We start from the raw sequence: 17,444 nt of genomic DNA, 5'->3' as shown, positions 1-17,444 counted from the left end.
TGCTTGGCCTGCTGTGTTCATCCAGCTCTACACTTTGTTATCACAGTTTAAGTCTCCTGTTTTGATAAAGGATGTACCTGCATTAGAAGCAGTTCAGAGAAGATTCACACTGGGACAAAGGGCTTCTATTGTAAAGAAAGGTTGAACCGGTAGCGCCTACACTCGTTAGAGTTTAGAAGAAGAGAAGTGGTCTTATTGAAACATATAAGATCCTGAGGAGATGTAATAAGGTGGCTATCTGGAGGATGTTTCCCCTTGTTGGGGAGATGAGAAGTTGACCTCTAAGTTTTAGAATAAGAAGTCATGCAATCATAATTTTTCTCTCTTAGACGATCATTAATCTGTGAAATTGTCTTCTCGAGAAAGCAGTGGAGGCTGGTCATTGAATTAATTTGAGGCTGAGTTAGATTTTTCATGGACAAGGGAGTCAAGGGTTATGGGAAGCAGACATGAAAGTGGAGCTAAGAATACAACCAGATCAGCCATGGTATTATTGAATGGTAGAATAGTCTGAAAGGGATGAACACCCCGGTCTTGCTCCTAAGTCCTATGTACAGTCAGGTACTTATAAGATTAAAGTTTGAGTTGAGAAATTTATACTCTGTATCATTGACGTAGATGAGGCAATGTGAATAGAAGTTTGCTGACAAAACAAAGCTAAATGGGTAAGTAGGCTGTGAGAAGATTGCAAAGATGCTGCAAAGAGATAAAGACAGATTAAAATTCTGCAATAACACGACGTGAAATATACATGGAGAAGTGTGAATTATAGACTGTGATGTGAAAAGTAGAAAAGCAGAATATTTATTTAATACTGAGGGATTGAGAAATATTGGCATTCAGAGGAGTCTGTCATTGCATACAGATCACAGAAAATCATTGCGCATTTACAGCAAGCAATTATGACAGCAAGTAGGGTATCAACTTATATTCAAGAGGGAATGGAGTATAGGAGTAATACAATCTTACTGTAGTTGTACAGGGCTTAGTGAGGTCACATCTGAAATACTATGTATAGTTTTCATCTCTTCATCCAAGATAGGATATTCTTTACTTAGGGGTAATACAACTGGTGTTCACTGGACTGATTCTTAGAGGGGCTTACCCTATGAGGTTGAGCAGACTACGTCTATATTCACTACAGATTAGAAGAGTGAGAGGTATTCTCACTGTGACAAATAAAGTCTGAGGAGCTTGACAAGGTAGATACTGGCAGAATGCTTGCCCTGGCTGGGGAATCTAGAACACAGGGTGGCAATCTTAGTGTAAGAGGATGGATATTTAAGACTGAGATGAGGAGTCATTTCTTCACTCAGAGGATCATGATCAGTGGACCACTCTAGCTCAGAAGATTATGGATGCTTAATCATTGGGCACATACAACACAGAGATTAAGGACACTGAGGGAATGAATGGATATGATCCTATTCAGGGGTGAACTTACTACTGCTCCTATCTCTTATGGTTCTCAGTAAAACAAATTACAACTTACCTCAACTTCAATTTCCTGTTTTGACTCCATATCCAGAAATACCTTCAGTTGATAATAATCTATCTCAATCTTGAAAATAAAACTTTCTTCTCATCTGCTGTTTTAGGAGAGATAGTTTTCCAAATTTCTACTATCTTTTGGGTGAAGAAATACTTCTTGATTTGCCTCCTAAATGGTCTAGCTCTGATTGCATTATTATCTCCGCTTGCTTTTGTTTTCTCAACCAGCAGAAATAGTTTCTTCATAGCTGCTCTATCAAATCTTTTGCACATTTTAAACAACATGATTGCATCACCTTTAAATGATCTACAGACTCAAGGGAATCCAAACAAAGATTATGTGACCAGTTTGCATCATTTAATCTCCAATTCCTTGTATCTTGTTGAGAAAAAACAACAGGTTTCCTGATTTCATGTTTAATTAAAAAAGAGTTGCATTAGATTATTTAGCCTCTTGAGCTTTCTATTGGATCTTAACCATGAATTTGAATTTGAGGGAAACAAAACAGAAAGCGATGTTAGGAGTGCTTGTGTCAAGGTTCACAAATAGTTGTGGATGAAGAGATCTCTGACATCTCAGAAGCCGTCATATGATGAAGCTATAAAAGGGAATGGGAGAGGTGAGTGACACGTTAAACAGTTGAGTGGAAAGTTAAAAGGGGAAGAAGTGGGACAGTGATGAGAGGAAGGGAATAGCAAGAAGGAGACAAAATAATGGGAAGAAAATGGGAGAATGGGCTTTATATGATTGAGAGCATGGGAAGAAAATGATTAGGGAATGCAATGGGAAGTTGTCATAAAGGGGAGGCAATGGTCTAGTGATATTATTGCTAGACTCTTAATTGAGAGACTCAGGTAATGTTCTTAGGGTGTAATGAACCTGGGCTCAAATCCTGCCATGGAAGATTGTGAAATTTGAATTCAATGAAATCTGCAGGAATGGTGGAGGCAGGCTCAATCAAGGCATTCAAGCAGGCATCAGATGGTTATTTAAATACAAACAATAGACGGGGTTATGGAGAAAATTTAAGAATTGTGCAGACACGATGGGCCAAATGATTTCCCTTGCACCATAACAATTCAGTAATTCATTGTTATTTATTCAGTTCATGTTTATAATTTGGTGTATATACATTATTCTTCATGAATTAACATATTAGTACAAAAAAACACTATTTTTCACATAGACTTACATGTGGCAATTTTTCACTATCATTTTTAGATGCCTAATGGAGAGTTGTTAATCAATCTGCTGTTAAATATCTCTTTCCACATTAAGATCATAGAATCCCTACAGTGTGGAAACTGCCCCTTTGGCCCAACAAGTCCATACCAACTCTCAGTGCATCCCACCCAGCCCCATCCCCCTGTAACCCACCTAATCTACACATCCCCCCATAACCCACCTAATCTACACATCCCTGAGCACTATGGTCAATCCACCTAGCCTGCACATCTGTGGGAGGAAACTGGAGCACCCAGAGGAAACCCACGCAGACACGAGGAGAATGTGCAAACTCCACACAGACAGTCGCCCAAGGGTGGATTGAACCCGGGGCACTGGCGCTATGAGGCAGCAGTGCTAACCACTGAGCCGCCGTGCCGCCCAAACTTATGAGATATTTTAATATTACGTGACACAATGCCATACCATTAACTATCATGAAAATATGAATCATTTTCATTGCAGTCATTTTGATTGAATTTCCTTGCTGGGATTATTAAAAAAAGACTTAGGTTTTATACATGGTGATTTGAGTAAGTTGATTGAATCTCAATAACACAGATTGGACAGGAATTAATACTGACAACATTTTTGTTTACAAGGGATAGATGCAAATATATTTCTGGAAATTAAAGTGATGAGTTTTGTAGTTTTATGCATGAGTCAATCTATTTTACAAACATATGAACATATACGGAAGGAGACCATTCAACCCTTCAAGCTAGCTATGCCATTCGATATGTTCACAGCTGTCTCTTTCAATTCCATATTCCTGCCTACATCCCATATCTTTTAATTCCTTGTCTAACAAGAATCTATCTACCTCCACCTTAAAAATATCTAAAGAGCTTGCCTCCAAAATTGGCAAAAGTGCATGGAAATGGAAGTTATTTATGCGGCAAGTTATCATGATCTAGAATGAAAGAGGCTTCTATGATAACTTACAAACAGGAACCATAATGTGTATCTGGAAATGATATTACCAAATGGCTACTGAGAAAGATCAAAGGAATGAGACTAATCAGATATTTCAAAGAGTAAACAGGACAAATGGCCTCCTTCTGTGCTGCACGATTCTATGGCTTTGTTAGAACTTACCGTTCCAAGGATATCCACGCCCCTATTGGCTGCACCTTGGAGTGAGGAGACGAAAGTTTGGGTATTCAGTCCTGCAGACTGCTGACTATCCCTATTTCTGATCATCCGCTATGGAGATTGTTCATTGCAAGCCAAATGCCCCACTTTGGGAAAGCCTGGGGTGACTCAATTGATATACTCTCTATCTTCCTAGGCACAATTAGTGAGTGGTTTGGGTAACAAGAGAAAAAAATAACACTTGAAAACGCCAGAATTCTCTAGTGATTGTTATAGATTGTTAAGGATCCTCAATCAGCACCTTCCAACCACTTCCATCTAGAAGGACAAGGACAGCAGATATATGGGAACACCACCACCTTCAAGTTCCCCTCCAAGCCACTCACCATCCTGACTTGGAAATATATTGCCATTCCTTCACTGTCGCTGGGTCAAAATTCTGGAATTCCCTCCCTACTGGCATCATGGGTTAACCCGCAGCAGGTGGACTGCAGCGGTTCAAGAAGGCACCTTCTCAAGGGCACCTAGGGATGGGCAATAAATGCTGGCTAGCCAGCGATGCCTACATTCCACAAATGAATAGGGAAAAAAAGTATGCTCAGCCTACTTCCATTTTCCTCCTGACTTTATTCGAAACTGATATTTTCTGTTATTCCCTTATGCTTTTGTTCCTTATCAGCATTAAACAAAAAGTGTTATTCTTTGACAAAATTGTCCTTACTGCAAACTGCATTCTTCAATATACAGGGGGTTCCGCTATAACGTGCGTTCTGGCAACGCAAATTGGCTATAACATGATTGACGATTGACGAATGGGGGACCACTATTTCCAAAACACAAACTTGTGCTTGCTATAACGCGATTCCATTGGTGCATGGAGAAGTATGCGTCGACATCACATGGTCGTTTTGCAGGCTCTGTCCTAAGCATGTGCAATGTTATCCTCATCCTGGATAATGCACCAAGCCATCCTCCCACCATTGGTGAGCTTTCTGAAAACATCAAAGTACTATTTCTACCCCCAAACACAACCTTTCTTCTTCAACCTGTGGACCAGGGTACAATAGCAGCTTTTAAAGCTTATTATTTAAAGCGCACATTTAAGTGGCTGATTGCAGCCACTGAGGGGGATAAGGACAGTGTTCTTCAATTTTGGAAGAGCTTTAACATCAAGAATGCAATTGACATTATCGTGGAGGTGATGTCAGTAAGGATGGCTTGCATACAGTTTGGCGGAAACTTCTCCCTGATTTTTTAAAGATTTTAAAACCTTTGATCCATCAGAGGAGCTCCCAAGAATAAAAAAAAAGTGTTGATCTTGCAAAGCTAGTTGGATTTGAAGAAGTTGACAGCGATGATGTTGAAGAGCTGCTTGAGCCCCACTGTGAAGACCTCTCTACAGCTGATCTACAACAACTTGTCGCGGAGGGGGAAGTGGAAGCTGGAGATGAAGAAGATGAAGTCCAGGATGCAGCACCACGAGAGGTTTCCACTTCTGTTTTGTCTTCTATTCTGAGGGAAATTGAGAAGCAGTTGCAGCTCTTAGAGGACAATGATTACAATGCAGAATGCAGCAGGGTAGCAGTTCATGGAAGAAAATCTTAGATCACAGATCACCCTATGAACAGCTTCTTCATGAAAGAAGAAAAAGGGCAAAGCAGCAAACACTGGATGTCTTTTTTAAGCCAACCCACAAAATACAGTCAGAAGACAAGGAGCCGCAGTCATCCACTTCTGGATTAACTATTTTTCACTCTAACCCTGCAACCATAACTGCAACTGAAGGTGATGATGATGACAAAAATGACCCTCAGCCCCCGCATTAACAAGAGAGCAACCTTAAAAACCACCTCCCCCATCAAGTCATCTTGACATTTTTTCAAGGTAAGGTGTTAAATTTACTTTTGTTTCATTATTAGATATGAATTAAACATTTATTCAAACTGTGCTATCCTTTGTGTTAGCCTTTTGAGCAATTTTGAGGGATATTTTTTGGTGGTCTGCCTCTAACCCCGCTTTTCCCATAGGCCCTGTTATTTCGTTAGTATAATTTTCTAGAACGCAATGACGTGCAGGAATGCAAGCATCGCATTATAGCAGAATCCCTATACTATGATGACTGCAATTGAAAACTAAGAGAAAAATAAGTATAAAAATAAAAATTATTTGGACCTTTGTGACTGTCTCTACCTTTTGGAATTCATTGCATTTTGTTGCCTCTCCACACCTTTGCAGTTATCATGAAAACAAAATGCTCAACTTTGTCGTTGGTCTTCCCTTTTGAATTTCACCATTTACTGCTCAATGCTTCCGTTCCCTTCTGTAAAGGGCCTTAAGATGTTACTATACATTAGCAACATTATATCTTTGCAAGGTGTTGCTGAATTGTAAATAAATTATACAATTTTTGATATTTGTGAGAAAATCTACACCTTTTGCGCACTGATCTATGGCATCAATCATTGTCTGTCAAGATGGAACACAAATACGTGTGCTTCAAAGTTTTCTTGTTTCTGTTTAATTGGTTTCACAATGTGCCTCTGTTTTAAACTAATAGAAAAGGGATTTGTCCACCAGGATGTCATTTCCTTGCATACCCTATCAGGACAGCCAATTGAACTGAGTTTGTCAAATTAGTATCAACTTCAGGGTACTTTTGAGTTGCAGATACATGCCCTCTGGAAAGAGGACCTGGATTGTGACCGCCCAAGCATAGTTACTTTCTGTACATCACCAGCTTTGTCTCCCCGGGGATCTCAGGACAAATTTCCAGCCTGAGTATACACCACTGTCTGAAAGATATCAGACTTCCTTTTCATCACTAATGGAATGAGATGGATTACAAACTATGAAAAAGAACTAGATTTTATGAAGTGTTCATTAGTCTTCCTCCTGATTGAAAAGTCAGGATGTTGACGTCGCAAAGTCGATGTAGCTAGAGGGGTTCCTCATGTACTTCCTCCTCTGATTGTGTATGTCAAAAAAGTTAAACATGTCACTTCTTGGAAATAGCCAGCATCCTCTCTTTGTGACAGAACGAATCAGTAGGCATATATTTCCTCGAGACTAATAGGCAATTGCTTAAAATGAGAAAGGAACTGTAGATTTGACAGGTTTTTTTGCATCTTTATCACTCTCAGAAGTGAGAAAGAAACAATTATGGATCAAAAACCTGAATACTGCAGATGCTGGAAATTGATTCCTTATGTTGTAAGTGGGCCTGAGAACAAAGAAAGCAGTGGAGATCTCAAATGCACATTATCATGTGTAACAAAACATTTGAAAATGTCGATGTGGAAGAGTGAATGGCTTAAACTGATCGGACTGTCTTCCATGTCAACATTTTCAAAAGCTTTATTCCTTATAAAAATATAAATAGCGTGTTGGTCAATTAACCTACAGTTAAATTACATCAAAATCAAAGACAAGACACTCCTAGCAACAAGCCATGTATCTAAAACTGGCTCACTGCTGTTAGCTATAATTGTTACAGATAGTGGTCACTGTGCTCAACACATGAAAGAGGATTTGTTTTTGACAAACATCACACCTTCATAAATTCAACTCCTTAATTACCTTTGAGTCAGGCAAAAGGGGAAAAGAATCAACTAACTTTAAAATCTTACTGTCAGTTGCCATTTCTGCCCTTGATGAATTGCCTGACAGCTGCTAACCTGTTCTCAGAATTATAGAATCGCTTTCCCGTTCCACCCTTTCCCATGTGTCCACACCTTCAAATGATTTCCGCCAGATGAAACACTTTTCTCTTGTGAGCTCTAATATGACTGATGGAAGTTAATTAGTTGGGACAGCGGGCTGTATGAATGGCGGGGGGTGGGTAGTAGATGGAGAGATATAACATTGGAATGATTACAATGAATCCTCATCAAAACAGAACTAAAAAATGTCTTTAATCATCTTTTAAATATGGTATTCCATTTTGAATGTGTTGCTCATATTGCATGTGTGGAATTGTTATTTAGAAGTTAAAAATTGTTCTGAGTCATTTCAAACTATGTTACAACTTCATACTGCACTATGACTAACTTACTGATCTGCCAATCAGACCACTGGACACAAGTTAGTCTTAACTATTTCTGTAGCATGAAAAGTACAGCTATCTTGACAATGTGAAAGAATTGTGACCTAATCACTGCTCCCTGATTCAAACCCTTCATATCAATTACTCTAATACACATCCTTTATGAATAGCTTCACACATGGATAGAGCAATAACTCATCTTCTAAATTAGCCTGCATTCAGAATTATCTATACACATATCTAACACTTTCTCTTGCACCTTCACTAACAGTATCATCCAGCAATACCAGCCTGATTTAACAGGATGTTAGTGCATGTAGAACATTGGAAATAGACATTATCATTAGTGCTTGCCAACGTTACTAGCTTGTCTAATGTGACAACTTTGGATTATGTAAACACATCTGAAAAGGTCTATATAGTGTTCCTGCCATTGTTAATTTTCCAACGTTCTTTAAGAAAGACTAATGACCTAGTTGTAACTTGTTCAAAATTTTCTTATTCAAGCTCTGCTTTCTTCAAGAGACCATGTCTAATATCTTCCATTGAAAGTGCCATAAATCTTCAAAAGTTTCTCAAATTGCCTTATCTGATTTTTTTCTCACAATAAGCATACTGGACAAGGTCATATTTTTTTTCAGTGGTGATGGCTATATAAAGATGACTTTTATAATAAATCAGTCGATCGTTTATGTTGTACGGTAAAGATTAATTATTTTAGGAAAAGGAGAATTGCTGAACTTTACTTATTCATAGGATATGGGCACCACTGGCTGGGTCAGAATGTATTGCCAATCCCTAAATTTCCTTGATAAGGTGGTGGTGATCTGTATTCTTCAAGCATTGCAGTCCATATTGTGCACACCCACAATGCCATTAGAAGGGAGTTAGAACAAAGAATAAAGAACAAAGAAAATTACAGCACATGAACAGGCCTGTTCTAGGATTTTGACCCAGTGACACTGAAGGAATGGCAATGTATTTCTGTGTCAGACTGGTGAGAGGTTTGGAGGGGACCTGCAGAGGGTGGTGTTCCCATGTATCTGCTGTCTTTGTCCTTCTAGTTGGAAGTCGTTGTGGGTTTGGAAGTTGCTGTTTGAGGATCTTGGTGAATTTCTGCAGTGCATCTTGTAGATAGTACACCCTGCTGCTACTTGGTGGTGGAGGAAGTGGATGTTTGTGGATGTAGTGCCAATCAATTGGGCTGCTTTGTCCTGGATGATGTCAAATTTCTTGAGTGTTGGTGGAGCTGCACCCATCCAGGGAAGTAGGCAGCATTCCAACACACTCCTGGTTTGTGCCTTGTCGACAGGCTTTGGGGAATCAAGAGGCGAGTTACTTGCTATATAAACATTTTAATATAAAAAATGACAATTTTACAGTCAACTTGGTATCAAGCTTATTTATGCAATTTAGGAACCGTAGAAATGTGAATACTTATACTTACAGGATCTGATTCAGCGGTTTTGATTTTAACTACCTTCAGCCAATGAGAATGATGCTTGGGGAGGTATTAAGTTCAGAACATGTTGATGGACTGGTCTGAGGGAGTTGATTTGATTTGATTTGCTTTATTGTTACATGTACCTAAGTACAGTGAAAAACTTTGTTTGCGAGCAGTACAGGCAGATTATAGTATGCAAGGTCATACAAATCATAGGGTGAAAAAAAATTTGGGACAGAGTAAGATATACAGGTTACACTGCACAAAACGCTATGCAAGATCAACATTGACAAGATCAGCATTATTTGAAGTTAGAGAGTCCATTCATCAGTCTAATAATGACAGGGAAGAAGCTGTTCTTGAACCTGCTGAATTCCTTTTCTGCCCAGTGCCATTTTATTTCAAGCTGGCCATGGCATCAGTGTTGAGCAAATGGGAGTCGACTTTGACATCACAGCCTAATGATGCCAACGCTATTGAAACATGATTTTAACATCTTAGGGAGGAGGTGGCTCAGAGGAGGTGTGAGGGAACCCTGAAAGATGAACCACAATGGAAGGTACAAACAGTCAAAGCATTATGGATGCTGAAAATCCGAAATAAGAACAGAAAATGCTGGAAACAGTCTGCAGGTCAGGCAGGATCGTGAGTGTTTCAGGTCAATAATCCTTTGCCAGAACTGAGCACCCTATCCTTTCAATACAGCTCTTGTTCTGCCTGCTGCTACCATCGATCTGAAACAATGGGCAGAATTTGCCCAGTTAAATGGAGAGAGTGTTGCAGTCCAGGAAAATTGCACTGAGAAAGCTCCGATGAGCAGCCTGTCTTTAATTTCTTCTACCTTCCTGTGCTTTTTCCAGAACTGGGTTCAAAGCAACAACAACAAGTCAACAGAATTGCAATTGAGCTAATTCTAAACTGGCCCCTGGAATGTCAGTTGTTGTGCTGTTTCATCAAAGTGGGACCCCTGCACTCAGACCTGCAACAGGTGGTGGCTGCCACACAAGGTGATCGAAATGCTTCGGGCAGTAAATGCCAAGGCTATCCTCTTCTTGGGTCACAGCCTTCCTGTTCAGCGCAGAATTATCAGGGATTGATGGCTCTCATTTTCCTGGTCTCTAAAACTGCCCTGGAACTAATGCTTGCACCAAAGTTTTCCTATCCCTTCACTCCAGTTGCTTGGAGCTTGTCAGGAGCTCCCCCACTCAAATTAGCTGCTTGCCCTCACAGTGGCCCACTGTGTTCACTGCTCCTGCCTGCAGGACTCACCTGCCCTCTTTTAAAGGGGACATCGAAAACAGGGGCAATATGCTCATTGGCCAACTCCCCAAAAATAAGTGTAATATGGCATATTGTTGCCTCCCTACCTGAGATTACTCCCAATATCAGGTTCCTGATGCTTGTGGCAAAGTGCAGTCACCTGATAACTCTTTCAAAGATGATGCCAGACTCACTTAGTACTTCCGGCCATTTCTGCTTTTATTTTAAAAGGGGCAGAGGTCAGATTTCAGAAAGGAGAATGCCTTTTCCCAGTGACAAGTCGAAGGGCTCAACAAGGACTTGTTGGGCCACACCCTCCCTCTCCATTTAAGCATTGGTATTATCTAATGCTGAATTCATGCTGAAAATCACTCCTCCTAGTTTCTAGTATCCTTCAATCTCCTGTGCTGATTTCCTGCTAACCCTGATATCAGCCTTGCTGCTTGTTCATTTTGGACAGCACTGGAAGATGCATGAGCTGTGGCCTGGATGCCACAGTGAGTTCCCAATGGAGGCTTCCATCTCACCAAATAAAAATTAAGGCCATTTAGTTCCCCTGTCTGATATTACGCCTCTCATAACTAGTCTTCTGTTTCCTACTTTTTAGCATTTTGTTTTGTATTCATTTCCCCTTTCTACCTGAGATTCCGAGTGGAATTTAGCTTAATTAGAAACCTTTCATGCAGAAATTTAACAAAAGCTTTAGTGAAAATCAAATCTTACTTACTTACTTCAATTACTTACGTTTTTTTTTCCTGTAGCATACCCAAAGGAGTCATTATTTTGCTTGTTATTGATGTTAAGCTAAATGTCTTGACGATATTTATTGCTCCCTTTAAAGTATAGGCTGTACACAACCTCACCATTGCCGAAAAATTCATCTGTGACAATTATTTTACATATTGTGATATGCAGATTTAATATCAGGATAATATGACAGATTGTTTTGAGAAATGTGCTGCATTTTTACAGGGTGTTCAATCCCCCTCAGCATACTATCTTTCAGCATTCTTTTAATAAATGCATGAGGGGCTTTAGAAGTAATACATGGGTTTTTAATATTTATTTTTTGATGAATGCAAATGAGATTATCCAGCTGCAAAATTATATTAAATTATGTTAAACTACCACACAGAGTGGAAATGAAAGCAAAGCTGTATTCAAAGTTAGTTTTATTACAACAACGTTCTGGAACATTCCACCTCGTTCATTGAGCAGCAGGATGCAGCGTGATCCTGTCATACTCCAAAGGGAATGGTCAATCAGTGTGGACAGTCCCTGATTCTATGTAATGCAGCACGTTCCCAAAGGCAGGTTAGTGTGTAATGTAGCTGAGGACTGATCTCATGGTGACACTGCCAGAGGAATGACAAAATCAGAGTTGACATCTGTCAGGATGCATCTTGTCTAGCCATCCAATCCAAGCAGAGGCTTACTTGTAGCCACTCCTTGTGATGAGTGGTGGTAAGCCAGGAATCCACTGAGAAAAATAAGATACGAGAGGATGTGGGCAAAGGGCAGGACTAACTACTGTGGATCCTCCAAACATTCTTGCTCCTGTAACCTAAAATAATAAAGCTTTGGGTAAATCTCTTAATCTTTCCAAACTGCGGGGTTGTTTATCCTTTAGGGCACTCTGCTGGCATCTGGAGAATTGGAATTAATAACAGTGACAAAGTGTGTATTTATAAATGCGTTATCAAATCAGGATTGGTAGCCCTGCTAGGAAGAAATGGTAACATCTTTCAGAACTATCTGTGCTGTAAATAACCATGCCCAGCAGTTAAGCTCCACACTCCTAATGCACGGGATGCTGTTTGATGCTGAGCCAGTGTTCAAACTAGATTAACGTTGGATGTCATCGACTTGAATTTTACTGATCCTGTTTACATTCTGTAGTGTGTTTAAGATATTGGAATGCAATTAATATAGCTAGCTAAAAGGAGCAAATGAAAGAAGGACAGAAAAAAAAGAATGAGAAGTAGTAATAAACACCTGTGTAAACATAATAATATTTTAATTGAATTTATAATTACAGTGCAGAGGTACAAATTCTACTCACTTCATATTGCTCCTGTTAGGCAATGTCCTAAAAGGGGAGTTGTTCCAGTGATCTGCTGTATGCTGTATGGTTTAGTGGTCAATTTTTGATTGATCTCCTTGCACATAATAGTAGTTACTAAAGCTTGGCTGTTGCTAATCTGTGTCTAAATTTTTGGGTTGGGGAACATGTGAAGTGTCCCTAAGGAGTGAGCGCGTGCACTCCATAGCAAATAAAACTCCACTTGTAAATATGGTGTTATGTTCCTACATGTGTAATGGCAAGATTTGATGCATTTACGCAGCAACCAGAGGAGAGAAGAAAATTCACATTATACAATTTCCGTCTGACAATATTTGAATAGTTCAATGGCTACAGTACTGAGTGAATAATCCAATGGTTTACAGTTCACATCCCAATGTGATAAACTAGAACCTCTATTAAATATACTCTAGGAAGGAGTAAACTGTTTGGATCAATTAAGTCTGTATCTGTATAATCTTCAAAAATAATGAGCAGTTGTCCAAATCTCTCAAACCCGCTCTGTTACCATTTGTTTCCCTTGCCTTTAACTCACTAATCAATTCTTAAAAGTTAACATCCTCTCTGTATCAGTGACTAACTTTGGTGCTGCATAGCCTCACAACTACCTGCGTACAAATATTCTTTCTGTTCTCCATTCCTAACTCAGATGTTTCTATTGTTACCTATATTTAGGAGGAGAGACAACAAGAATCCAAACAAATTAATCAATTATACTGTCTTTAAATGAAAAGAAATCAGTCAATTTCAAGCCCAGTAACTGGGAAGTGGTCCACAAAATCTGCATTAAAACTTCTCAAATTTGATTGAAAGACTTCTTTTGAAACTAGTTAGCAATTACAGGCCCTATCTAAATTACAATACCTTATAATTCCAGCGAGTAATTTGCTGCCCTTTCCTACAATTTAAATGGAACTAACTATTTAAAATAACCCCCCAGCTTGAATGAAGCTGAACTCACATGACTCTTACCAGCAGCTTCATCATTGTGGGTTGACCTAGAGATCTTCCTATTCTTCTTGATGCTTCTCCGAATATGTTTCCCTGGCTGAGACAGCAAGCCCATCCTGTACATGTTGTGACTGAACTCTGCTCCCTTTTTCTGGCTTGCATCAAACCCATTTACAAATGCCATTCAATCACACTCTACTTGAATATTTCATAGGTCCCTGGAAAGTCTCTCTGGATCCCAATTTGAGAAATACTACACGAAGGAGAGTGTGGTGCTCTGTTGGAAACTTCCGTAAGCAATAGATTTGGAGAGGTAACGCTCCCTGTGCAGAGAATTGCTTAATGAGGGAATAATTCAACAAGTTATGGCTTGTCCAGTTTTCCAGTGGATATATTTTAATGGAGAGCATGCCAACCTGTAGGCCCTGATTCCCAATGTGCATGCCCATCTGATGAAACTTAATGCTAGGAATTCTATTTCACAAAATCAGTCAATACGCATTCCAATTAGGTCGTGCCTTTTGCAACAAAATGAAGTTATCCAAGACAAACACTTTAGATACCTTAGCGTTTGCATGTAAGTTCAGCACAGCTTGTCTGTGTTGGTGTCTCACATTGATGTATCACCTACCATTCTCCATGCCAAGTTTTGTTTCCAAATAAATAAAATGGTCACACAGAGATAATGGAGAGCAATCAAAGTAACAGGAGCTGTTGGAGAGTTTGAGGCATTGCACTGGAGAGGGAGCTCCCTGGACATTTTGCATATCTGATATTGTTGAATCTTGACAATTATGAGGCTCATTGGGTCTGAACTATCAAAGATTTTGAAAGAAAATTCACATTTTCTCAGCCTGCAACTTAGTCTGAAACTTCCAAACTCCCCACTGTATTGGATGCTCAAGGTACATCCCAAAAGACATGTTTCCCGGCCAGCTTGATTTGAATAAAGCGATCTCTGCCCATCTCTTTTTAGTTTCGGTGTTGTCAGCACTAGAGTTTATAGGTAGTCAGATTTGAGCCTCTACAGTGGGAAAAATGCCAACAGGTTTTGAACAGTCTCAAAAACAGAAATTTTTGCCCAGTTGCACTGTTCCCAGCTCATTGCATTTCACATGTAGGTAAAACACCAAATTTTACATTCAGGCAAATGAGTGGGAAGTCCTGCCCTCCACTGAGATCATTTGCCTCCACCATCTGGTGGCCATATTTAAAAAGCACTGAGACAGGACTTCACTTCCTGAAACCCATGAGCATCAGTGGGACCTTGGCTCATCACTCTATCTAACCTGGAGAGGCTGCAGCCATGCCTGAAGATGGTTTCCACACTTCAGCAATGAGTGGGATGTCTGCCACAGAAGGATGTGCTGTCTCCTAGGAATAGCAACATGTAGCCAGTCTGAGTGACCAGAGCAGCATCGACTGTCTATGGAGGTCAGTTCCATGGGAACTGGTGGAGGACTGAATACAGAGTAAATTTCTGGTAGAGTTCTGTGCTCCACGTCAATGTAGGGTAAATCTGTTTGCTGTTAGTGTAGAACCTAAAAGTAATGACGTTTCGGTTCACATACTTGCACTTGTGCTGTTTCATCATGAATATTGGCCCATCCTAACTAAATGTGCAATATCATGGATATGTCCGTGTTTATCACTAATGATTATCTTGTGCTATTTTAAATCAAGGAATATGTGTTACAAACAAAAACAGAAATTGCTGGAAAAACTCAGCAGATCTGGCAGCATCTGTGGAGCGATGTCAGAGTTTTAACATTTTGGGTCCAGTGACCCTTTTTTGTTTTAGTGGATATGTGTTCTCTCCTTCCACTTTCTGCCAGTGTCCTACTTTAATGATCACCCAGTTGCAGCTGTAAAGCCTCTGTACTCAGACTGAACAGTAAAACAGTTTTGGGTGCACAATGGTTATTACTCAGCAGAAAATTGTTAAAGTCAATGTTGATTTTGGGGAGTCAATCTAATCAATGCCTACACTAACGTAAAAAGAAGTCAACTCAGTCATCTTTGCTATGAATTTGCACGTGTACACATGATGTGTTAGTCATAAACACAGCTGGCATACACAAAATTGGATGCCAGACATCTCCACTACACCCCTGACAACTTCTCCCCTACAATCTGTATGGAGCAACTTACAATCACAAAGGTGACTTGGAATGACCACCTCACAGGAATATCAGGCACTCACATCATATCAAGCCTTATTGATATGCATCAAGTCGAGCTCTTTGACCAACTAAACCGCCTTTCAATCCGAACTTCCCCCATATCGTATTGTTTTTACTGGTACTACACATGATAAATCGCAGCTCTGGAAATTCCCATCGCCATCTCCACAGCAATGCAGGTATAGTACTCATTAACTATTCTAATCTCTCTTAATGCTTCTCATTCTACAGGAAAAGAATGTGCAAAACTTGCACAAGTGTGCACAGATAGTGGAGGGTGACGGATAGAAGGCTTTCATCCTCTTCAAGGAGGAGACCAGGGAACTGACAACCAGGAAAGTGGAGGAAGACTGTGCTGAATGGAAGAGTGGATATGTGCAGCCATCTAGAGAGTTCAATGATTGGAATTGGTCAGTAAAGCAGAAGATTCAATCCCACAACTTGATGCATTCATCATTGAATAGGCAGCTGACAGTAAGTGCCCAGGCTGTTACATGAGGACTAATCGTTCTATACCCTGGCTAGATTTGACGCCTTCAGCAGAGAACAGGAGGAAAAGGGACAAAATGAAAAGAAACGTCGTAATACTTATACCAATAGGAAATCTGCCAACACATGCCTAGAGTTACATTGTACAGATATTTTGAGGTTTGTTCTGTACAGTTAATTTGTGAAATTCAAGCTTGCACATTCTTGAAGTTCAATAGTACTGCCAAGTTTCTTGGCAGTACAGGTGGCTCACTGTAAGTACAATGCACACAGAGTGACATGATGAGAATGTAACACTTACAATCCATCTACTGAATGGCAAGCTAATTAACATCATGTTTACATGTGTACTGCTATTTCCCATATGTGCTGAACTGAGACTTCGCTCCTCATCCTACGACGCATGTTCATATTTAAGACTGGCAGCTCATGGAACTTTTCAAAACCAAAATCTGCTTGTCAGTGTAATCTTCACCAACAGCCAATGAAAATAGAAGTAAATCAATGGACCAAATTGAGAAAAAAGATAGAGGGCTCATCATGTGATTAGGTTCAGGACTGCAATGAGATCACATAATTGGTGTTTGTCTTTGTTGTGACAGTAACTCATCTTCCTGAGTCAAATATGCTTTTCTGAATGACACTGACTGGAAATGTGCTTGATGCATGTGCAGGAGATTAAATATAAAAGGCTGCTAGAAAAAAAAATAAGTGGATGCAGCCACTTAAAGGTAAATACAGGTGTATGTTTGTGCAAAAAAGCATTTTCTGTCTTTCCAATCGGCTGAAATTAGTTGTTGAATAATTGCTAGTTTTCCCAAAAGCTCTGTGTAGGTTTGGATGGGGAAGGCTGGAGATAGCGCAGTCAATAAAACAAGGTAAGGCAATATGAAAATGCAAATGAAACTGACAGTCAGGTGGGAGAGGGCTTCAACAACTTAGCCTTCTCCCTATGTTTGATCACTGTTGAAATGGCCATGTTGGTCCATGAGATGGCTGCAAAGGATTTTGCTTGTTGCAACATGCCATAATTGTGCATCATGCTTGGTGGGTGATGGCAGTCAATTTTTGTGCTGTACTGTATTTGCCCGACCTAAGAACAAATACCAGAGGAAACATTGGATCACCGAATCCTCCACTATCAACAGTCTGGGGGATGCCATTGACCAGAAACAAACTGG

At 39.9% G+C, this 17,444-nt stretch overlaps 1 protein-coding gene across 1 annotated transcript in view; it reads right to left on the bottom strand.

The window, feature by feature from the left end:
* Positions 1 to 17,444, bottom strand: part of LOC109928086 (CUGBP Elav-like family member 4) — a 1,150,049-nt gene that overhangs the window by 327,481 nt on the left and 805,124 nt on the right. The window lies entirely within an intron of this gene.

This window comes from Rhincodon typus, chromosome 1 (genome assembly GCF_021869965.1).
Source record: "Rhincodon typus isolate 14 chromosome 1, sRhiTyp1.1, whole genome shotgun sequence".
Taxonomy (NCBI): Eukaryota; Metazoa; Chordata; class Chondrichthyes; order Orectolobiformes; family Rhincodontidae; genus Rhincodon; species Rhincodon typus.
This window is presented reverse-complemented; position numbering and strand designations above follow the sequence as displayed.